Source organism: Pan paniscus, chromosome 10 (genome assembly GCF_029289425.2).
Source record: "Pan paniscus chromosome 10, NHGRI_mPanPan1-v2.0_pri, whole genome shotgun sequence".
NCBI classification, from domain to species: Eukaryota; Metazoa; Chordata; class Mammalia; order Primates; family Hominidae; genus Pan; species Pan paniscus.
This window is the reverse complement of record NC_073259.2, coordinates 132,332,845-132,356,692: the sequence shown is the minus strand read 5'-3', so window position 1 is coordinate 132,356,692 and position 23,848 is coordinate 132,332,845. Positions and strand designations below refer to the sequence as shown.

Below are 23,848 nucleotides of genomic sequence, written 5' to 3'. Positions count from 1 at the left end.
CTGCCTATCTTGATCTATCATCTCTCTTGATCTATCATCTGTCTTGATCTATCTATCTTGATCTATCTACCATCTATGTATGTATGTATCTATCTAATCTATCTATCTATCTATCTATCTATCTATCTATCTATCTATCTATGTGTTTGTCCACCCATCTATCTATCCACCCATCTGTTTGTCCATCCATCCACCCATCCATCCATCCATCCATCCATCCCTCCCTAGCATCCGCCAATCTCTGTATAACTGGAGGTCACTCATACTCGGAACAAGGTAACTCCTCTTTGGCTGCCCTTTCTTCTTTGTCTTTACCACTAAATGTTTTCAGGCCCACCCTGGACAAGGTCCACGCTAACCACATCACACGCATCATCTCATTGAACCTCGCCATCAGCTCGAGGGCAGGGATGATTTCTATAGAGGAGGAGAGAGGCTGAGTGATGTGGGGTGACAGGCCTGGGGTTCCTGTGCTCACCAGCAGCGAAGGTGACATTAGAACCCAGGTGTCTCTCCTGCTGGAGCTTGGGCTCCACCTCTGGCACTGGTGGTGCATGGCTGGACTGAGTGATGTCTCCCCTCTGCCAGCACTTTCCATTCACAAGGACTTTCACAGCCACTGTGTGGGTTTCTCTTGTGGCTGTGACAAACTATCACAAACTTAGTGACTTTATTCTATTTTATTTTTTTGAGACAGGCTTGCTCTGTCACGCAGGTTGGAGTGCAATGGCATGATCCCAGCTCACTGCAACCTCTGCCTCCCGGGTTCAAGCGATTCTCCTGCCTCAGCCTCCCAAGTAGCTGGGATTACAGGTGTGCAATACCGCACCTGGCTAATTTTTGTATTTTTAGTAGAGACGGGGTTTCACCATGTTGGCCAGGCTGGTCTCGAACTCCTGATCTCAGGTGACCAGCCCATCTCGGCCTCCAAAGTACTAGGATTACAAGAGTAAGCCACTGCGCCCAGCCCAAACTTAGTGACTTTAAAAACACACACATTTGTCATCTTCCAGCACTGTAGCTCTGACACGGGTCTCACAGGGCTAAGACCGAGGTGTCAGCAGGGCTGGTTCCTTCTGGAGGCTCTGGGGGGAATCATCTCCTTAACTTTCCAGCTCTGGTGCCCACCCCCAGCCCCAGGCTCACGGCTGAGTCCTTCTCATGCTACCCTCTCTAGATCTTCCCTCCACGGCCACATCTTCCTTTGGCCCTCTCTACTTCTGCCTCTCTCTCTCTCTCTCACTTTTAAGGACATTGTGATGACGCTGAGCCCACCCAGATAATCTAGGACAACATCTCCATCTCAGGGTCATTGATGAGCAACTTTAATTCCCCTCTGCCACGTAACCCAACATATTTTCAAGTTCCTGGGATGAAGGTGGGGATGCCTTTTGGAGAGGGCCATTATTCTGCCTAACACATGCATTTTTCAGATCTGCTGCCAGCCTGCTTGGGTAGACGCAAGCTCAGAGAGGTTAAGCTTGCAAGTGGATGAGCCAGGACTGGAATTGAGGTCATCCAGATCCAGGTTTTCCCACCACTTACGATGCCTCCCTGGGTGATGGATAAGGCCCAGTCCCGTACTACCATTCATAGAAATATGATGCGGCCATAGTTTGAAATATGAACTCTTTTCCCTGGTTTTCTGCTAGTACAACTTCAGGGAAGGGTTGTTCCAGCAGAAATACAGAGAAGAACAAAAGATATTAATTTTTGTCTCTTGAGCATCAAAAGTTGGGATTTGGGCCTAAATGGGAGATTGGATATTCCCAGGGCCAATATAGCCCTCTCTCTACTCTTGCCAAGAGAGAATGGAAATTCCTCAGAGAAGGGGATCACAGAGGCAATTAGCCAGGACATCCGAGAGGGGCTGCTCCCCACCTCCTGTACTCCATCTCAGGCTCAGAACACCATGCTGAGATGAGGTGGTCCCGGGACTTGAGAACCAAGAAGACCAGAGCCTTGCTTTCTAGAAGTTTCCTCATACCAGCTTGCACAGGATCAGAAACACTCTGAGGAGTGGGGGAGTAGGTCTGTATTCTTTCCCATGGGTGCCCTGTGGCCCCAGAGTTTGGCGTGAGAGTATCTGAGGGTCCCTGGGGAGTACCCGCCCTCCCCTCCCCCAGAAGGGCCTGGCAGTCCTGAGGTACAAGGACTTGAAGTGAAGACTAGGAAAGAAAGGGGCCCTTAAACTGTGGGACCAGCGACGCAGTCCACACAGGAAATTTGGAAATCTCAGCAAATGTCGGAGGGCTTCCCTGCTCAATATCCCCAAAGATCTTGTAGATCTCAAACCCAACACCATTAAGGAATGGAAGGAGATACCATAAACTGCCCCCAGAACATTCTGATTTTAACAAAATGACCCTATATTGGCTGAGATTCTGTTCTGCCAAGAGGTGGATTGGGGGCTTCGCACAGAAAATGAGTTAGAGAAAAATGAATTTATTTTGGAGAGCGGCATGTCTGAGCTTGTGGACCAGAAGTTGTGACCTGTCTCAGAAAATATAGAATTCACTGGGTCCTGAAGCACTGAGCCACACGGGAGCTCAGGGGTCTTTGAGGAGAGGCAGTTGTGTTAGGTGATGACAATGGCTCTGAATCTTTGTCCCTGTCCCAGACCCAAGCTCTCTGCTCTAGAACCTTGCAGCACTTTCTTATCCGGACTCTGGGCCCACCCATGTGTCTTGCTTTGGCCAGTAGAACTGAGGTAGGTATGGTGGTGCAGCAGTTCCCAGCTAGGCCTCAAGGGGCCTTCCAGGTTTCCTGTTGCTCTTGTGGGCCTCTGTCATCACCATGGGAACTTGCCCAGGCTAGTCCCTGTCACTCCTGCTGAGGTCAGCCTAGCTCAGTCAACAGTCAGCTGGCCCCCAGACACGAGTGAGCCCAGCCAGACAGTCAAGCCACTAAACTGGCCCTTCACTGATTCCATAAGTGTGTGCAATGAACTGAGGTCTTATGACCATTACGTGGCATTATTGTGGCAATGGAAAACTGATACAAAGGTGTTAGGGAAAGCTTCTTGCAGGACAGGATGAAGCTTCCCTGAGATCACTTTGGGGCAAGATTTTGCCCAAGAAATTAATAATCAAATATTCTGAACATTAAAATGATTTGTTCTGATTTAATTTTTTGTCTTCCTGTCTTCGTCTGTTTTGTGTTGCAATATAGAATACCACAGACTGGGTGATTTATTTATTTTTTTATTTTTATTTTTTTTAATTGATCATTCTTGGGTGTTTCTCACAGAGGGGGATTTGGCAGGGTCATAGGACAATAGTGGAGGGAAGGTCAGCAGATAAACAAGTGAACAAAGGTCTCTGGTTTTCCTAGGCAGAGGACCCTGCGGCCTTCCGCAGTGTTTGTGTCCCTGGGTACTTGAGATTAGGGAGTGGTGATGACTCTTAACGAGCATGCTGCCTTCAAGCATCTGTTTAACAAAGCACATCTTGCACCGCCCTTAATCCATTTAACCCTGAGTGGACACAGCACATGTTTCAGAGAGCACAGGGTTGGGGGTAAGGTCACAGATCAACAGGATCCCAAGGCAGAAGAATTTTTCTTAGTACAGAACAAAATGAAAAGTCTCCCATGTCTACTTCTTTCCACACAGACATGGCAACCATCCGATTTCTCAATCTTTTCCCCACCTTTGCCCCCTTTCTATTCCACAAAACCGCAATTGTCATCATGGCCCGTTCTCAATGAGCTGTTCGGTACACCTCCCAGACGGGGTGGTGGCCGGGCAGAGGGGCTCCTCACTTCCCAGTAGGGGCGGCTGGGCAGAGGCGCCCCTCACCTCCCGGACGGGGCGGCTGGCTGGGCAGGGGGCTGACCCCCCCACCTCTCTCCCGGACGGGGTGGCTGCCGGGCGGAGACGCTCCTCACTTCCCAGACGGGGTGGCTGCCGGGCAGAGGGGCTCCTCACTTCCCAGACGGGGCGGCTGCCGGGCGGAGGGTCTCCTCCCTTCTCAGACGGGGCGGCCAGGCAGAGACTCTCCTCACCTCCCAGACGGGGTCGCGGCCGGGCAGAGGCGCTCCTCACATCCCAGACGGGGTGGTGGGGCAAAGGAGCTCCCCACATCTCAGATGATGGGTGGCCGGGCAGAGACGCTCCTCACTTCCTAGATGGGATGGCGGCCGGGAAGAGGCGCTCCTCACTTCCTAGATGGGATGGCGGCCGGGCAGAGACGCTCCTCACTTTCCAGACTGGGCGGCCGGGCAGAGGGGCTCCTCACGTCCCAGACGATAGGCGGCCAGGCAGAGACGCTCCTCACTTCCCAGACGGGGTGGCGGCCGGGCAGAGGCTGCAATCTCGGCACTTTGGGAGGCCAAGGCAGGCGGCTGGGAGGTGGAGGTTGTAGCGAGCTGAGATCACGCCACTGCACTCCAGCCTGGGCACCATTGAGCACTGAGTGAACCAGACACCGTCTGCAATCCCGGCACCTCCGGAGGCCGAGGCTGGCGGATCACTCGCGGCTAGGAGCTGGAGACCAGCCCAGCCAACACAGCGAAACCCCGTCTTCACCAAAAAAATACGAAAACCAGTCAGGCGTGGAGGCGCGCGCCTGCAATCGCAGGCACTCGGCAGGCTGAGGCAGGAGAATCAGGCAAGGAGGCTGCAGCAAGCCGAGATGGCAGCAGCACAGTCCAGCTTCTGCTCAGCATCAGCGGGAGACCGTGGAAAGAGAGGGAGAGGGAGACCGTGGGGAGGGGGAGGGGGAGAGGGAGAGGGAGAGGCTTCCCTATCCTTTTAGCTCTTGTGAGTATCGTCGATTTTTTATTTTATTTTATTTTTTGAGACAGAATCTCGCTCTGTCGCCAGGCTAGAGTGCAGTGGCACAATCTCGGCTCGCTGGAAGCTCTGCCTCCCGGGCTCATGCCATTCTCCTGCCTCAGCCTCCAGAGTAGCTAGGACTACAGGCGTCCATCACCAGGCCCGGAGGATTTTTTGTATTTTTAGTGGAGATGGGGTTTCACCATGTTAGCCGGGATGGTCTCGATCTCCTGACCTCATGATCCACCCACCTCGGCCTCCCAAAGTGCTGGGATTACAGGCATGAGTCACTGCGCCCGGCCCAGACTGGGTGATTTATAATGAAGGGGAATTTATTGTCTCATGGTTCTGGATGCTAGGAAGTCCAATATCAAGGTGCCGGCATCTGGTGAGAGCCTTCTTGCTGTGTCATAACATGGCAGAAGGCACCACATGGTGGGAGGGCAAAGAGGGAGAGAAAGAGAGGTAGTGGAGGGTGGGAAGAAAGAAAGAGAGAGAGAAAGAGGTAGAGGGAGAAGGCTGTCTCCTGTAACTCCTTGTAAGGGCACTAATCCCATTCACAAGGGCTCTACCCCCATGACCTAATTCTCAAAGGCCCCACCTCCTAATGCCATCACATTGGTGACTGAAGTTTCAGCATATAAATTTTGGGAGAACACATTCAGTCCATTGCAGTCATGGTGAAAAACAGTGTCTGAATCCTTCAAAATAATGATCAAAGAGGTTCTTTATTTAATTGAGAAGGGCTAACCCTTTCATCTCCACTAGCCGTCAGGAATGGGTGAGGTGGGCCCCCTCCAACGCCATTTGCAGCCTTACCAGCCTCCCCATCAGCTGAGCGCTGGGCAGGTAGGACACCAGGCTGTAAAGGCCCCTGATGCTGAGTCCTGGGACACCATTCACTTTATTCTACAGTGAGCCCTGGTCCAGGCTAGTCTGCCTCCTCCCAAGGGGGATGATGTCCTGGAGGCTCTGGGTAACCCATGCCAGCTTCCCTGCCCCTCTGGGCCACTCTGCAGATCGGGCCCAATTTCCACTGCCCCAGCCAGCTCATGGATCCTCAGGATGAATTGCCACATTCTTCTCAGCAGACAGCCCCTTTCATGCTCCACCTGTCTGCTTCCCACCGGAGCTCTGAATCCCCCTTTTGTGGAGCTGGTGGGGAGAGTGAGACATTTGGAGCTCTTGAATGATATTCTCTCTGCCCTGCCCGAGGACAAGGGCACCCCAGCATGTTGACTTGGTGTCTCCTGGGAAGGAAATGAGCAAAAAGAAGCCCTGAGCCGTGGCTCTCAGACTCGGGGAGTCTCGTTCCAGGCTCATTCTGGGAGAAGACTCAGATACACGGTTTTGTGATGCTGCTGGCAGCCTGCACATACATCATTTGAGGGTGAGCTTTTGTGCCTGGGGTGTTTGAGACACACAGCCCTATTACGTGCTGAAGGACGTGACAGTGAGGTGAACTCCCGTGAGTTAATACACACACATACATGCACACATACCCAGGAACACACACAGGGACAAATGACAGGCAAATAAGGGCTCTGGAGTGGATTAAATGGTGTCCCCTAAAGATATACTCAAGTCCTAGCTTCAGGTACCCATGAATGTGACTTAACTTGGAAAGAGGATCTTTGCAGATGTGATGAAGTGAAGAGCAGGTCGTACTGGGTTAGGTGGGCCCTGATCAAGGACTGGTGTCCTTACAAGAAGAGGAGAGTGTGATCCCAGCACTTTGGGACCCCAAGGCAGGTGGATCACTTGAGTTCAGGAGTTTGAGACCAGCCTGGGCAACGTGGTGCAACCCTGTCTCTACAAAAAATACAAAAATTAGCCAGGTGTGGTGGTACATGCCTATAGTCCCAGCTACTTGGGAGGCTGAGGCAGGAGGATCGTTTGAGTCCAGGGATGCAGAGGTTGCAGTGAGCAGAGATCCTGCCATGGCACACCAGCCTGGGCAAAACAGCAAGATCCTGTCAAAAAAAAAAAGAAGAAGAAGAAGAAGATGAAGAGGAGAGAATACAGACACACGAGGGACACCACATGAAGACAGAGGCAGAGATTGGAGTGGCGCAGCTACCAGCCAAGCAACGGCAGAGATTGCCAGCAACCACCGGAAGCTGGGCTAGAGGCCCGGGACAGATTATTCCGTAGAGAACTTCGGAGGGAGTGTGGCCCTGTGGACCCCTCAATTTCAGCCTCTGGCTTCCAGAACTATGAGACAATGAACTTCTGTTGCTTCAGGCCTCCTTGTCATGGTGATTTGTCCCAGCAACCTTAGCAAGCCCTGTGAAAAGGACCAGGAAAAGCAAGAAAAGAAAGAGACCTCCGTCTCTCATAGCCTTCCCCTCCTTTCAGGCTAACAATTTTGCATGTTGTGAATGCTCTATTTGCTGGGGCACTTCTTTATCTACTTAAATATTTGCCAGGTGGCGAGGGGCCTGGGCTTACACTGGTGCTGGGATGGGACTGTTTCACTCGGAGTTGACATCAAAGTCATTGCAACGCCCCTCTAAGGCCCTGCAAGGCCCAGCTCCACCCTCGTCCTTCACTCTGACCCAGGCAGTGCTCTCTCCTCCGCCCAACCTGCCCTAGCCACCCGGGCCCTCCTGCTAGTCCTGGGATACACCAAGCTCGCTCCTGCCCCAGGCTTTACACTCATCTTCTCCCTGCCGGGACACTTTCCCCCAGATCTCTGCGTGTCTTGTTTCCTCACCTCTCTCAAGTCTCTGCACATCTCAGGAAGGACTATGGCCCACTCTATCTGCATTTCAACTCATCTCCCCCACCTTCACTTGGCCTGCCTGCCCACCTTGTTCTTCTCTGTTTGATCCCATGCAACTTCTACCTTCTAGCAGATTCTATAATTGACTTATTTACTGTGTTTGCTACTGACTATCTGTTTACCCTGTCAGCACATAAACTCCCCAAGGGCAGGGTTTTGTTTTGTTTTTTTTTCCAGAGTTTCGCTCTTGTCGCCCAGGCTGGAGTGCACTGGCATGATCTTGGCTCACTGCAACCTCCGCCTCCCAGGTTCAAGCGATTCTCCTGCCTCAGCCTCCAGAGTAGCAGGAATGACAGGTGCCCACAACCACGTCTGGCTGATTTTTGTATTTTTAGTAGAGATGGGGTTTCACCACGTTGGCCAGGCTGGTCTTGAACTCCAGGGCAGGGATCTTTGTCTGTCCTGCCCACTGCTCTATCCCCAGCACCTAGAACAGTACTTGGCACACAGAAAGTGCTCAGTGAATACGTGTTGAATGTGGAGTGAATGACAAAGCGTGTTTCCCCCTCCAAAGCCTCACACTCTGGTGGTAAAGCCTGAGTGTGTACAGAAAGATGTATAGCCTGGTGTAGGTGCTAGAATTCAGACACGCGCACATGAGATGCAGAAACCAAGGGAGGAACATGGTTAGCTGGGGCCACACTGCATCTGGAAGGAGAAATTCAGCACGTTCTGGGCATGGGGCTGGAGGAGAAAGATGCATTCCAAGGTCTGGGGATCTCACCTTGATTTCAGATCTCAGGCCCCCAGACCAAAGATTCCCAGTGGCCATGACTCAGGGAGTCTACCTGAGACTAGAAAGGTGGCTTCCTCTTTGGAGAGTCAAAGTTCCTGGGCAAAATTCCTTTATCTGTCAATGGGAACAATAACTAAAATACCTAAGAAAGGTATGAAGATGAAAAGAGAAGGAATCTGAACACTCGGTTACACTCCTGGCACACGGGAGGACCGGTGGGTCTAGGATCTGTGTGGATGAGGGTCAGGGGCAGCTGTCAGGAAAAGGGACCGAGGGACTCATCTGCAAGTTGGGTTTGCATAAGGGATGAGCTTCCTGTGGCTACTGTTCCAAATTCCCATAAACGTAGTGGCTTAAAGCCGCTAAGCCACACATTTATTCTCTCATCATTCGGGAGGTCAGAAGTGGGAAATGGGCCTAAAATCCAGGCGCCGCGGGGCTGTGTTCCTGGTGGAGGCTTTTGGGGAACATCCATTCCTTGACTTTTCCAGCTTCCAGAGGCTGCCTGTGTTCCTTGGCTCTTGGCCCCTTCCTCTGTCTTCAAAGCCAGCAGCATGGCATTCCCCAGGCTCTCTCTGACTCAGACCCTCCTGTCTCCCACTGTCACTTCTAAGGATGTTTGTGATGACATCGGACCACCCCAGATACTCCAGGAGAATCTTCCCATGTGAGGATCCTTGGCTTACTCTCATCCGCAGTGTCCCCTTTGCCATGGAAGGTAACATAGACTCAGGGTCTGGGATTAGAACATGGACATCTGCGGGGGCTGTTCCATAGCAAGCCCACTATTGTTAGTTAGATTGACTGGGGTGGTTTGGGAGAGGAGGGTATTAGTGGGGATGACGGGAGCTGATATGGTTTGGCTCTGTGTCCCCACCCAAATCTCATCTAAAATTGTAATCCCCATGTGTCAAGGGAGGGATCTGGTAGAATGTGATTGGATCATGAGGACAGTTTCCTCCATACTGTTCTTGTGATACTGAGTGAGTTCTCATGAGATCTGATGGTTTAAAAGTGTTTGGCAGTTCCCCCTCCCTCTCTCCTGCCACCTTGTGAAGAAGGTGCCTGCTTCCCCTTCACCTCCCGCCATGATTGTAAGTTCCCTGAGGCCTCCACAGCCATGCAGAACTGTGAGTCAATCAAATCTCTTTGCTTTGTAAATTACCACTACCCAGTCTCAGGTAGTGTCTTTATAGCAATGTGAGAACGGACTAATACAGGAGCCATTACCAAGGAAAGTTCTCCATAAGTGTTTGCCATTGTTGCTATTGATATTATCACTGGACGACTCAAAGAGATCTGAACTAACCCTCCACCACAGGACAGAGCCACAGACACACCATTGGAAGAAATATCGACAAAGACACGCACCAACATAATACACAAACTAGGGCGGCCCTCTGAAGATGTTTACAAGGGGAAAAGTGTTAGAAGTTCCTTTAGAGGAGAAACATCCTGCCATGAAGGTGAAAATGTGGACCCTGAGTTAAGATGGGGGCTTGGGAGGACCTTCAGGACTTTCTCATGAGAGTTTTTGCTGAAACAGGTAAAATAAAGCTTGGTCTTGCCCATCACATTAGGAAAGGCCATGTTTCAACTCTTCTCTCATCTGGGGTCATAGGAGGCTCCTGTCCCATCCCCAGAAGCTTGACTTCCCAACTGTCAGGGCCTCCACTTGGCTTCGGAAACTCAATCCAGTGTCTTAGGAAGCAATATGATGGGTAACGATTTAAGGAAAGCTGAGCTCTTGCTTGTCAGATTCTATTTAGAACAAATTATTTCTGTTTCTCTGGGATACGCTATATAGGCTGCGCTTCACCTGTACCATTCCTGGGACCCTGGTGCCCAGAGGGGCTGGGCTACAGCAACAATCCCAGGAACTCCATGAGAACAGAATTGGATTTAGGGCCCATCCTACTCCAGTACAACCTCACCTTAACTGATCACACCTGCACACTCTATTTCCAAACATGGTCACAGTCTGAGGTTTAGGGTAGACTTGAATTTGAGTCAAGGGGACTCTTAATCCATTACAGTGACCTTTTAGGTACTCTCTAGCTCTCCCATCTCTGGGCCATAAATACACATTTTAAATTCCAGGTTAGCTTTTCCCCACCTGAAAATCTCCTCACCTTTAACTGGTAGGTGGGTCTCAACTGATTGAGAACCAATATAATTGGTCACATAGGGTAATGAATCTACCCCCAAAATATCAGAACCTGCATCCTAAAGACAAAAAACAAATGCTTTCTAGGCTATTTTAAATTATGAGTTTCTGTCATAGCCTAGTTAGTAAAAGGCTGGAGTCTCTTTTTTATTAATCAAAGTTAAACATACTTTTGCTAGGGTTAGAGTTAGGGGTTAGGGTTAGGGTTGGGGTTGGGGTTAGGGTTAGGGGTTAGGATTAGGGTTAGGGGTTAGGATTAGGGTTGGGGTTAAGGTTAGTGTTAGGGGCAGGGTTAAGGGTAGGGCTAGTGGTATGGTTAGGCTCAGGGTTAGGGTTGGGGTTAGGATTAGGGTCAGTGTTAGAATTAGGCTTAGCTTTTACCTTTGCCTTGTACCCAGGAGAATCCATTAGACGAATTTACTCGAGAGAAATGAACACCTATGTCCACACAAAGATCTGTGCATGAATGCTTATAGAAGCTTTCTTTGCAACAGCTTGAACCTGGAAACAGCCAAAATATCCATCAACGGATGAGTGGATAAACATACCGTGGTGTAATTGTACTAAGAAGTGCAGTGAACAGCAATGATGAACTGAGTGCTGATATACCCAACGGCGTGGGGCGCCTCACGTGTCCGACGATGATGAAGGGAACCAGACACAAAAGGGAACCCGCTGTGATTCTATTTATGGGAAATTCTACAAAGGTCGGCATAGTGGTTACCCCTGGAGGGATGATTTAGAAGAGGCAGGCAATGATGGATGGTTCTAAATCTCGATTAGGGTGTTATTTACCCAGGCGTATACTTTTCTCAAATCCCCATAAGTTGTACACATAAAATCTGCGCATTTCATGGATCTGTGTGCAAATGACACCTCCATTCTTGAAAAGCACTTTCGAGATTTATTTTCGAGGACACCGCCAAGACACAACTGTTCTCTCGGGTAGCTCCTTCTCGCTGCTGTTGTGTGTGTTCACAGCAGCTTCCCACCTGGAGCAGGGGAAGCCCCGAGCGGCTGGACCGACACCTGCAGCAAAGCCAATGACCACCCCCACTTCCCACCTCCTGGTCCCCCCTCTTACTCCATGGCTTTTGGGATGCTATGGACAGACGGAGAAGCAGGAGGTTCTGGACTGAAATCCTGAGCAAGTTCCCAATGTCCTGAGACCCTCAGGGCCACATGGTCCCTCCACACCCGGCAGTGGAATCCAGGATCCTCAGAGGCACCATGTCTCACCTGTGTTCCCAACACTCCACCCTCACCACGATGTTCTGTAAGAGGATGGACACAGAGGCGGTGCATCTTAAAATCCTTCTGGCTCCTAACATTTGGTGAGTTCCAACCAACAGGCTGAGCTATTCAATCACACTTTCACTTCTTTTGGCTCTTTGGTGAAATCCAAATAAGACCTGTATTTCAGTTAATAGTATCGAGCCATGTCAATTTCCTGATTTGGACAATGGGCAATGGGCAGGAAAGGTGATGTCACTGGCTGGAGCTGGGGTAACGGAACTCTGCTATTTTTGTGACTTCCTGTGAGTTTTAAACTATTTTAAAATGAAATGAGAAAGCAAACAGCAGCAACAAACTCTCTGGGCCCCTGCGATGTAGGTTGTCTAAGGTAGGAATATTTTATTAGTGTGTGCGTTTGCAGGTTTGTTTGTCTGTGTAGGAGGGTACAGTTCTCTGTGTCTTCTTCAGTGGGAAAGTTCCAGTATTACTGGTAGACAGGACACACAGTGCAGTGGTTACATGCCTGGGCTCCTAGACTGCATGGTTTTGAACCTCATATCTATGACTTACTCTCTGTGTGTTGTTGGGCAAGTTACCTAACTGTTCTGTCCTCAGTTTCCTTATCTCTAAAATGGGTGTCATTTTCCATGCCTGCCTCCTTGGGCCACTGTGGGGACAAATTGATTTCCAATATGTGTAAGCCCCAGAACAGTGTCTGATGCTTGGCCAGGGTGCCATAAATGGTGCGGCTTGTCACCTGTGAAGAGGTGCTTGCTCTGAGTCTGTCCCCTGGGGCCGAGGGTCTCCCAAGACTGTCTGGTGCTCCATGTCATTCAGACCCTCGGGCATGTTTACAAGGAGACTGTCTTTGGCATCTGGTGTCCCAACACCGTGACTACAGCACCTACGGAATCATCCAGAACCCAGCCCAGGAGGCCTGGATGAGAAAGCACCCTCCCATGTTTATGACATCAGGAAACCCCAGGGCAGCACACAGGTGACCAAACGGCCACCAGCAGGTCCCAGCCTCTCAGGAGCCACCGAGCCCTCCTCGCTAGCTTGAGGAGCATCCACACTCTCTCCCCATGCAAGTACACCAGTCCTGTATTTCTTAAAATAAAAATTATTTTGTTTTCAAGGGAGCTGGTAACACAGGGGTCGCCACTGCAGAGTCAGGGTGAGGATGGCTGCTCTGGGCTGCTCTGAGGAAGTGAGTGTGGCCCCTTTCACAGAATCCAAGCCCCTGTCCCACCTTTGGAGGAAAGCCCCCACTCAGAGCCCAGAGCGGAGCACACCTTCGTTTCCAGACCCTGCTCTTGCTAGGCATTGGGTCGTACACTAGTCTCTAGTGGAGGACCTGCTGTTCCCTGGACTGTCGGGCCACACTCTGGCCTTGTGCCCTTTGAGCTGGGGCTGGGCCTGCACCCAGGGTGCAGCATGCAGGGGGTTAAGGGAGGCAACAGTAGAGAGAATGGACTGGATGGGGTGGTACTGAAGTGAAGAGAGTTGGTTAGAGTCTACTGCACTAGTCCTAGCAATAACTGATAAAGGCCTGAACCAAGACGACAGAGCAAGAATAAAAAGGAGGAAGGCCGGGCACAGCAGGCTCACGCCTGTAATCCCAGCAGTTTGGGAGGCCAAGGCAGGTGGATCACCTGAGGTCAGGAGTTCAAGACCAGCCTGGCCAAGATGGTGAAACCCCGTCTCTACTGAAAATACAAAAATCAGCCGGGCGTGGTGGGGGGGCACCTGTAATCCCAGCTACTCGGGAGGCTGAGACAGAGAATTGCTTGAACCCAAGAGGCGGAGGTTGCAGTGAGCCGAGATTTCGCCACTGCACTCCAGGCTGGGCAACACAGTGAGACTCTGTCTAAAAAAAAGGAGGAAGTGGATGGGAGATGTACTTGGGTAAGATTGTGGATACATGTTGGCAACTGACCCCATGTGGTGGGTGGGGGAGAAGCAGGGGCTGAGGTCTGGAGCCAGGGAACTGGGCGAATGGGGAGGCACAGGCAGAGGAAGATATGCAAGGCTTCAAGAAACAAGAGCATGAGCTTGGCTTGGAAATCCCAAGCTTAGGGGACCAGATGACTTCCAGGTGGAGGGGCCTGGCATGCTCCTGGCAATGACACTGGGCAGTTCCCAAACTTGCCCGATGTCAAGAATCACCCAAGGAGCTGATGAGAAACACAGTCCCCCGGGCCCCTCCCAAGGCCAACTGAGTTAGAATCTCCAGGGATGGAGCTGGAAGTCCATGGCTGATCAAGCACCCCCGTGATGCCCAGTGGAACAAGCTTAGTGTCACTGACATGGTGGAGTTAGGAAGACCAGGTTTACCTTGCAGTGCCATTCACCTAGCACTTATTTCAACATCAGCAACCTCTGAGAACCTGCTAGAGATACAGATTCTCAGGCCCCACCAAGGCCTGTCGGGGCGGGGGCAGGATCTGTGTTTGCACAGGCCCTCTGGGAATTCTGATGCTCACTCACGTTTAAGAACCTCTGCCACATTTGATCTTCGGTATGTCAGTCTCCCTGAGGACCGTTGGGAAGATGAAAGAAAGCTTCTAGAAGGAAGGGCTTTTTGCTGAGTGAGGCGCCAGGCAAATTAGCTTTGGAGTCACTTCAGTCTCCACGCAGCCAGGGCAGCCATATGGGAGGTCAGCCCCAGAAATGGCTGAGATCACAAAGAGGGCAAGTTTAGAGGTCAGAAGAGGAGAGCCGTGTCCCGAAAGACAACGGCGAGAAGCTTCTGGAAGGAGATGAAGAATATGGCAGGACTACAAAGGGGCCAGGGAGGGGCCACTGAGGCAAGCCCCTGGTCCCCCTGAGTGGACCCCACTGCATGGAAGAAACTTCCTTATGGGCTGAGAAACAGGGAACCAGAGCGGGGGATGGGGTCTCTTCCTGGTCATGGAGACCAGGAGAATTCGAGGGGCCAGAGGATGGGGACACCAGGCGCAGGGAGACGCCGGTGGGTACGAGGCAGCGACCCCCAGGGATAGGCGAGCCTCCGAAATTGTCCTCTACACAGCTGTGGGTTTCACAAAGGTGGGGCCTAGGTGGCGGGGGCATCTCTGTATCTTTATCACCTGGAGCTTTACCGCCTGACATGAGGCGAATGCTTGACAAACGTTTGTTGAGTGAATGAGTGACCAAGTGAAGAGCTGAAGGAATTAGGACATGGAGAGAGAAGGGCAGGAGAGAGCTTGAGGTGCAACAGAATACATCTTCAGACCAGGCGCGGTGGCACACACCTGCAATCCCACCCAGCACTTTGGGAGGCCAAGGTGGGAGGATCACTTGAGGCCAGGGGTTCAAGACCAGCCTGGGCAACATGGTGAAAACCTGTCTCTACCAAAAATACAAAAATTAGCTGGACGTGGTGGCGTGAACCTGTAATCCCAGCTACGAGGCACAAGAATCACTTGAACCTGGGACGCGGAGGTTGCAATGAGCTGAGATCATACCACCACACTCCAGCCTCGGTAACAGAGTGAGACTCTGTCAAAAAAAAAAAAAAAGAAAGAAAGAAAGAAACAAAGAAAGAAAGAGAGAAAGAGAGAGAGAGAGAAAGAAAGAAAGAAAGAAAGAAAGAAAGAAAGAAAGAAAGAAAAGAAAGAAAGAAAGAAAGGAAAGAAAAAGAAAGAGAGAAAGCGAGAGAGAAAGAAAGAAAGAAAAGAAAGAAAGAAAGAAAATACATCTCCAGAGAGAAGCTCTTTCTAACGCGTGCTCCTCGGCCATGGCACTGTGGCCCCACTTTAGAGACAGGGAAACCAAGGCACAAAGAGGTTGAGCTTGTCACCCAAGGCCACACAGCTGGCTAAAGATGGAATGGAATTGCACCAGCAGCCTGGCCACGGCCTGCTCACCTAACCAATGGGGTGAGGAAGGGGATATTTGGAGGCTGGAGAGAGATTCTGAGGTGGAGGAGGGAAAGGAAGACAGAGCCAGGCAGTCACACCAGTAGAGCAGGAGGCAGCAACTTCTGTGAGGGGCTAAAGGGAGTGGCCTCCACTCTTGGGAGAGTCTCTCAACTCGGCCTCCAGGGGGCAGAGGCCCAGTGTGGTCAGCTGAGGGGCCAGGCCTGGTTCGCGGCTGCTGAGCCAGGGTGCCTGAAACCTTCTGGTGTTTTCTTTTAGACCCAAGCCAGGCAGGGAGGAAGTTGGGGCCCTCTGGAGAGGGACAGAGGTCCTCTCTGCTCCGCGTTCCTCTGCCTGGAAGGCAGGCCAGGCGTGAGTGAGGTCTCCCTGGCCCCCAGGGCCCAGCTCAGCTGACCACACAAGGCCTATGTTCTGCCCCGGAGCCAGCGGACCCCCAGGAGAGAAATGCATGGCTCGGGGCCGGCCTGGGGATCCCGCTGCCTGATCCCCAGGCCAGCTCCGTTCTGATGGAACCCCCCCAGGAAAAGCAGTACTCCCAGAGAGAGTTATGCCTTTGCCTCTGAGAACAGCAAAGCCCATTATCAACCCAGATATAGCTCATACTCCCTTCATAAGCCGAGAGGGAACCACACACTTTCCAGGAAACACCTGCTCTGGGCTGACTGTGTCCCCCCAAAAGATATGTTCAAGTCCTCACCCTGGGACCTGTGGACAGTACCTTGTAGAAAGAGGGTCTCTGCAGATGAGATCAAGTTCAGCTGAGGTCAGGAGAGGGACCCTAATCCAAGATGACTGATGTCCTTGTAAGAAGAGGAGAGGCCAGGCACGGTGGCTCACACCTGTAATCCCAGCACTTTGGGAGGCCGAGGCAGGCGGATCACGAGGTCAGGAGATCGAGACCATCCTGGCCAACATGGTGAAACCCCGTCTCTACTAAAAATACAAAAATTAGCTGAGCGTGGTGGTGGGCGCCTGTAATCCCAGCTACTTGGGAGGCTGAGGCAGGAGAATCGCTTGAACCCAGGAGACAGAGGTTACAGTGAGACGACATTGTGCCACTGCACTCTAGCCTGGTGACACAGTAAGACTCCGTCTCAAAAAAAAAAAGAAGAGGAGCGATCACACAGGGAAGCCCGTGCAACCGCGGAGGCAGAGATCAGGGCGATGCGGCCACAAGCCCAGGAATGTCCCAGAACGCCGGCACCACCAGGAGCTGGAAAGGCAGAGGACTCTCCCCAGGGTCTCAGTGGGCCCTGCCTACACCTCAACTTCAGACTCCTGGCCTCCAGAACCGTGAGAGAATAAGTCACTGTTGCTTTAAGCCACCCAGTTTGGGGCACCAGTTACAGCAGCCACGGGCAATTAGTGCAGCATCTGAGATACTTTGTGATGACCCCTCATCCCCGTGGACAGGCAGCTATGACAGGGGAGAATCCCAGTCACTGAAGTTAACGGTCCACCGTGGAGGGCCACTGTCTCCAGACTCCATGGAAAAGCAAAACTCAGGGCACTAGAGTCCTGCCCACTGTAAAATCCTGCATTATTCCACCTGCACGTAATCGGAGCCCCAGCCCTTAGAAAGGGGGATTTCCACATGCTGAGGGGAGGAAAGCCATTTTCTTTTTTCTTTCTTTCTTTCTTTTTTTTCTTTTGAGAAGAATCCTCACTCTGTCGCCCAGGCTGGAGTGCAGTGGGGCAGGCCCACTGCAATCTCCGCCTCCCAGGTTCAAGCGATTCTCCTGCCTCAGCCTCCCAAGTAGCTGGGATTACAGGCACCCACCACCACGCCCGGCTAATTTTTGTATTTTTAGTAGAGACAGGGTTTCACCATGTTGCCCAGGCTGGTCTCAAACTCCTGACCTCAAGTGATCTGCCCGCCTCAGCCTTCCAAAGTGCTGGGGTTACAGGCATAAGCCACCACACCTGGTCTCTTTTTTCCCATTTTTAAAAATTGTAGTAAAATATAAGTGACATAAAATGTGCCTTTTAATCCATTTTTAAGTGTACGATTCAGTGGCATTAAGAACATTCACAATGCTGTGCAACCATCACCACTATTTCCAGAACTTTTTCATCATTCCAAACGGAAACTCTGTCGCCATGAAACTCCATCTCCCTTCGCCCCAGCCCCTGGTGCTGGGTTCTGCTTTCTGGGTTCTGTATTGTCTCTATGGATTTATGTATTCTGGGTGTTTCATAGAAATGGAACAATACAATATGTGTCTGGGTTCTCTCCCTAAGCATGATGCTGTCAAGGTTCATCCATGTTGTAGCATGTGTGAGAACCTCGTTCCTTTTTATGGCTGAATAATATTCCATTGTGTGGCTGGACCACAGCTCATCCATTCAATCATCGATGGATGCGTGAGTTATTTCCACTTTTTGGCTACCGTGAAAGGAAAGCCACTTTGACGACTGTATTGCTTAACACTTCAGCATTCTCGAATCCCCAGAGGGTGTGTGTGGTTGAACGGTGAACAGGAAGGATGAACTTATTTCTTATCTCCAGAGAAAGCTCTGGCTTCGTGAATAAGCACAATATGCCTGGGGCAGGAAGAGGGCAAGCAGCTCGGGGAATTAGGACTGAGCGGTGAGGACAGATGGCAAGAAAAAATAAGATACAACGGCCGTGGCGGGCAGCGGGGTGGGTGGGGGCAGTTAGGGCCTGGGGCTGCGTCAGGGATATTTAGATTCCGAATTCCAAGTGCCTGGAATGGTTTCTGAATAGAAGTTCCTTGGAAAGAGAGAGAGGGAAAAAAATCTTTGAGTTAAAGACTTGTGAAAAAATATAAAGTTCACTGTCAGAGCTGAGGACTCAGACATGTGCTGGGTGGAGGGAGAGAGAATGGGATGAAGATCAGATTTTCAAGTGGGTTTCAGCCTATGTCTTCTGCATCTATCAAGGCTGAATTATTTGGGGCAAAGTGATTTTATCAATACAGAATGATCCATCTGACGCCTTTTCCTTCAAAGTCTCCGTCTTCTGAAAAGCTGAATGCTTCATTGGCTTTACTGATTGATGACGTATTCACTTATCTCCCTCAGTATCTGTCCATCTTGTTTTCCCTTCTGCAGTGGCCAGAAGCATTTTTTTGTCCCTCCCTGTATTTCGGTGTCACCTCATTTTAGGCGTGTTCCTTCTATAAGGCACGTAGTTGGATGTTGGATTTTCCCATTTGTGCTAGAGTTCATCTTTGTGCCGTTTAACCCATTTTTATTTATTTTCCTAACTAATCTGCTAAGTGTTCCTTCTCTCATCTTGTTTTCTGTTGTGTTTTAGTTCTCTTTGCAGTCTCTGCTATTTAGTACTCTCTATATGTGGAAACTATTTTCTTCCTTTTCCCTCTAAGGATGTCGAATGGTTTTTTGTCGAACACGAGGCTTTAAGTACGAAACATTCAAGCCTCTCTGTCATGATCAAGGTCAGGAATGAAATCGTATCTGTGTAAAGTGAGATCAATGACATTGAACTATCTCCCATTCCTCTGCTGCCTGTTCCGTGTGTGTGTGTGTGCGCGCGCGCGCAAGCTGTGAATTTCTAATACCGTTTTCATCTTTAAAACAGGACGAGATTTTCTTTCCGTCACAATGTTTGGTGTATTGTTTTTGTTGGCAGTCATACTTTCTCCAGTTACAAAGACACTGTCGTGAATGTCATTCATTCATTCTGTGTTCATCGGTTTCTCTGTCCTCCTGCAACCTGGGCAGAGCCTTAGTCTTGCTCTCTGCTCTCGCGCACTTGGTTTTCTTCTGTGTCCAAACATCACTTCATCTCATAGCATTAGTCTCCTTATGACTTCCTCATCCCTTACCCAGCACTCTCTCTCTCTCTCTTTTTTTCTTGTTCTCTCCCCTTTCAACTCTCTCCTTCTCTCTCTCTCTCTTTTGGGTTTTTTTTTTTTTTTTTTTGAGACAGAGTCTTGCTCTTGTCGCACAGGCTGGAGTGCAATGGTGCGATCTCGGCTGACTGCAACCTCCACCCTCGGGTTCAAATGATTCTCCTGCCTCAACCTCCCGAGTAGCTGGGAATACAGGCGCCCGCCATCACGCCCAGCTAATTTTTTTTTATTTTTAGTAGAGACAGGGTTTCCCCATGTTGGCCAGGCTGGTCTTGAATGCCTGACCTCAAGTGATCTGCCCACCTCCTCCTCCCAAAGTGCTGGGATTACAGGCGTGAGCCACCGCGCCTGGCCCTTCTCTCTCTCTTTTTCTAATGTCACCTTAGCTTTTTCTCTTATCCTCTTATTCTTCATCTCTTCTCACACAGGCAGCTGTCTTGGGAGTGATGCTGGAGTTTGGATCATATTCCATGCGCCCGTGGCTCCAAATGCCCATCATTCCTCAGTACTGGGCAAAGGTTGTTCAGCCTCAGGTGAAGTGAGACAAAGAAGGACGTCAAGAGGTTTTGCTGGGTTTGATGGGTTTCATCTGGGACGGGTTACAATGCATTTTGTGTAATCATCTCTTTTCATAAGTGGCAGGCATTGTAGATACAGTTCAGTCGTTCTTTTTTATGGCATGTTTAGTTGGCATAATAAAATGTTAGTAAAAGTTGGTGACTCTTTTTTTTGTCCTTTACATTAAAAAACAAACAAGCAAACAAACCAAAAAAAAAAAAAAAAACTATCCTTAAGTCCAGACTATTAAATTTGCAGCAGAGAGGAGGAATTGGTCCAAGGCAGGAGATAAGGAAGACATTGAGGATTCTGCAAAAAGAGTGTAGGCGAGGCTGGGCGCAGAGGCTCACACCTGCAATCCCAGCACTCTGGGAGGCCGAGGTGAGTGGATCACCTGAGGTCAGGAGTTTGATACCAGCCTGGCCAACATGGCGAAACCTGGTCTCTACTAAACATACAAAAATTAGCTGGACATGGTGATGCATGCCTGTAATCCCAGCTACTCAGGAAGCTGAGGCAGGAGAATCTCTTGAACCCAGGAGGCAGAGGTTGCAGTGAGCTGAAATCTTGCCACTGCACTCCAGCCTGGGCAACAGAGCGAGACTCCCTCTCAAAAAAAAAAAAAAAAAAGAAAGAAAGAAAGAAAAGGAAAAGAAAAAAGAGTGCAGGTGAGAGAATGAAGGGCTGGACCCAGAGAGGATGGGAACAGAAGAGAAAGAACAGATCCAAAGATAGTGATTCTGCCTTCAGAACAAGACTCGGTGACCTACTGAAGGAGGAATCTGGGAAGGAGGAAAGAGAAGAAGAAAGCATAGCTACAGTTTTCCAGCCTGGGCCACAAGGGGACTGTGGTGTCAAGACCTAGACGCTTTTGGGGTGGGAAGACTCTGAGGTACATTTGGGACTCACAGGCTGTGAGGAGGCTGCAGGGGATGGGATCTGATTGCTGTGCCAGGAAACAGACCCGGTTCTCGGGGGAAGATCAGAGCGGCAGCGAAGGTGTGGAGTTGACATTCTGGGCGTGTTGTGACTGAGGCCACGAGATGAGAGCCTCCATGATTGAGGTCTCACTAGTTCATTCTCCCTGCAGGCTCCGGTGGAAGGTATCCTGCTTGAACAGGAGGGATTGCCTCTTACAGACTCACTCCAGTGGCCTCTCGTAAGGGACAAACATGTCCCACAGTCAGTGCCATTCACAGGTCCAACTTTCTAATCGTGTGCCTCTTGGACACTTGGAGGCTGTGGTCTATGCCAACAGGTTGAGCTAACTCCACCGTGAGCCCACTGACAATTAGATGAATGTTCCAGAAGGACTTACCCCTGACATTCCTGAGCTTGTGGATTAAATATCTGGGATTTTCTCCCGCTAAGATCCTTGGACACTGAAGCAGCCCAAATAAATGTTCCACACAGTGGAGCATCATCAGCCACAAAGGGAATGAAGCCCTGATCTGTGCTATGATGATGAACCTTGGAAACATGATGCTGAGTGAGTGAAAGAAGCCAGACATAAAGGGCCACGTAGCATATGCACCATATGACTCTGTTTATATGAAATGTCCAGAACAGGTAAATCCTACAGACGAAGACAGATGGGTGGTTACCTGGGGAGAGGGATGGGAGATGAAGAGTGAGAATTGCTTGAGCCTGGGAGGACAGATAGGTGGTTACCTGGGGAGGGGGATGGGAGATGAAGAGTGAGGATTGCTCGAGCCTGAGAGGTCGAGACTGCAGTGAGTGGTGATCGTGCCACTGCACTCCAGCCTGGGCAACAGAGCAAGACCCTGTCTCAAAAAAACAAACAAACAAAAAACAACCAGCGAGCAAGGCAGCCCACATCTGGGAAAAGCACTTTTTTCCCGTCGGCGGGAACAGTAAGAGGTCCCGAGGGCAGGAAGGAGCTTGCTGTGTTCAGGATTTGCAGGGCAGCCCTTGTGGCTGGGGCAGTGGGACACCGGACATTCCTTTTTGCCAAGTCTGGGGTGTGGCCTGGGTGTCCCAATATAGCCAGGGCTGACACCCACAGCTTTAAAGGGTCTCCCCATTCCAGCCTCTTGTATGTTTTCCACAAACTTCATTCACACCAAGAAAAAGCCAAGATGAAACTGAATAAACACCCACTCCATCATGACTTAAGGTGGTGGGGAGCAGTTGTCCTTTTTTTGTGTGCCACTGACCCCTTTGACAGTTTGATGAAGCCTGTGGACCCCTCTTCAGAATAATGTCTTTAAACGTGTAGCATAAAATACCTAGGTTTGCAGAAAGAAAACCCACTGAACTAAAACAGTTATCACAATATTAAACAGGTTTCTAATATCATAATGCCATGGGCTTTTTTTTTATTATTAAAAGAAATTTTTTTAGAGACAGGGTTTTGCTCTGTGGCCCAGCCTAGAGTGCAGTGGCACAATCGTACTCACTGCAGCCTCGACCTCCTGGGCTCAAGTGATCCTCCCTCCTCAACCTCCCAAGTAGCTGGGACTATAAGTGCGCACCACCATGACCAGGTAATTTTTAAATTTTTTGTAGAGACGGAATCTCTGTATGTTACCCAGGCAGGTCTCAGACTCCTGGCCTCAAGTGATCCTCTCACCTTGGCCTCCCAAAGTGCTAGGATTATAGGCATGAGCCACCACGCCTGTCCTGACACGGGCTTCTTTATACGTGCATTCAAGAACACACTCTATTGTCAGGCCTGGAACTTTTGTAACTTTGAAGAAGCAAGAAGAGTAAATGATAGTTTGACGTAGTTGCAACAGCTGTAACATGACATGAAAATATCTCTGATTTTCCTTTAAATGAGGAATGAAGTCCCAGTTTCCGTTAATTATCATGGTTTGTTGCCTGCATTTGTAGTAGAAGGGAACGCATTAGAGCCTGGCGAAAATGAAGATAGAGGATTTTCCCCTCATCTGAGTTCTTAGCCCCCAGATTTCGAGTCCCCATGCAAGGTATCCGGCCTTTCACCTTCCTGGGGTGCCTCCAAACTGCTGAAGTAGGGTCCCCTCCCTCCTCCTCCCTCCCTGACCAGCCCCTGCAGACCAGACCAGACCCCACGCTGGCAGCTTCCAAGGACAGCTGCCAGCCTCAGTATCCCTCCTCTTTCAGCTCCATCAGCTGCCCCGCCCTTCTCTGGGGCTCTCTCTGCCAACACCCCGGCAACCGTCTCCCTAATTGCTTCCTCTCTTAGTCTGGGGAGTGGATGGTCTTTTCCTCTCGCCTGTAATTGCTTGCACACTTGAGCTTTTTCAGGCTGGAGTGGAAAATGAGCAAGCACCGGGCTCCATCTGCACCGCTCCATTCTTTAAGTCTGACATGTGCAGACGCGGGAGGCTGATGGCAGCTTCTGTGGACTTTTCAGGTCAAAAATGGTTCCGAAAAGGCCTTCATTCCTCAATGTGTGGCACCTGAGGTTGTAAAGGAGCAATGGCAACAGTGACAACAGTAATAACTCCGAGGCTGAGTGCTTTGCAAGCCTTACTTCACTGAACCCTCATGACACCTGGAGGAGCTTGGTGCTGCTACCGTACCCATGTCACAGGTGCAGCCACTGAGGGGCTGGAGGCTAAAGGACCTGCCCCAGGCCACATGGCTGATGAGGATGGAGCCCAGTGTCAGCACAGCTTTGCCTGCGGCTGCAGTTCAGGCTCCTGGCTCCTGTCCGAGTCTTTCTCATCTGCTTGCCAGGTGTCTTTGCTCCCTTGAAGCCTGCTTCCGGATCCCTGAGGCCACCAAGCCCATCAGGAGATGTGACAGGATTCAGCATCCTGTCCCTCCCTCATAGGAAAGAGCAAATGTGGCAGTCCCCAATCTGGGCACCCCCCATGCCCACCTGAACTCACAGGAGGAGGACAAGAGGCCACGTG

General features: G+C 50.5%; 1 protein-coding gene across 7 annotated transcripts in view; it reads right to left on the bottom strand.

The window, feature by feature from the left end:
• Positions 1-23,848, bottom strand: part of RFLNA (refilin A) — a 346,100-nt gene that overhangs the window by 39,463 nt on the left and 282,789 nt on the right. The window lies entirely within an intron of this gene.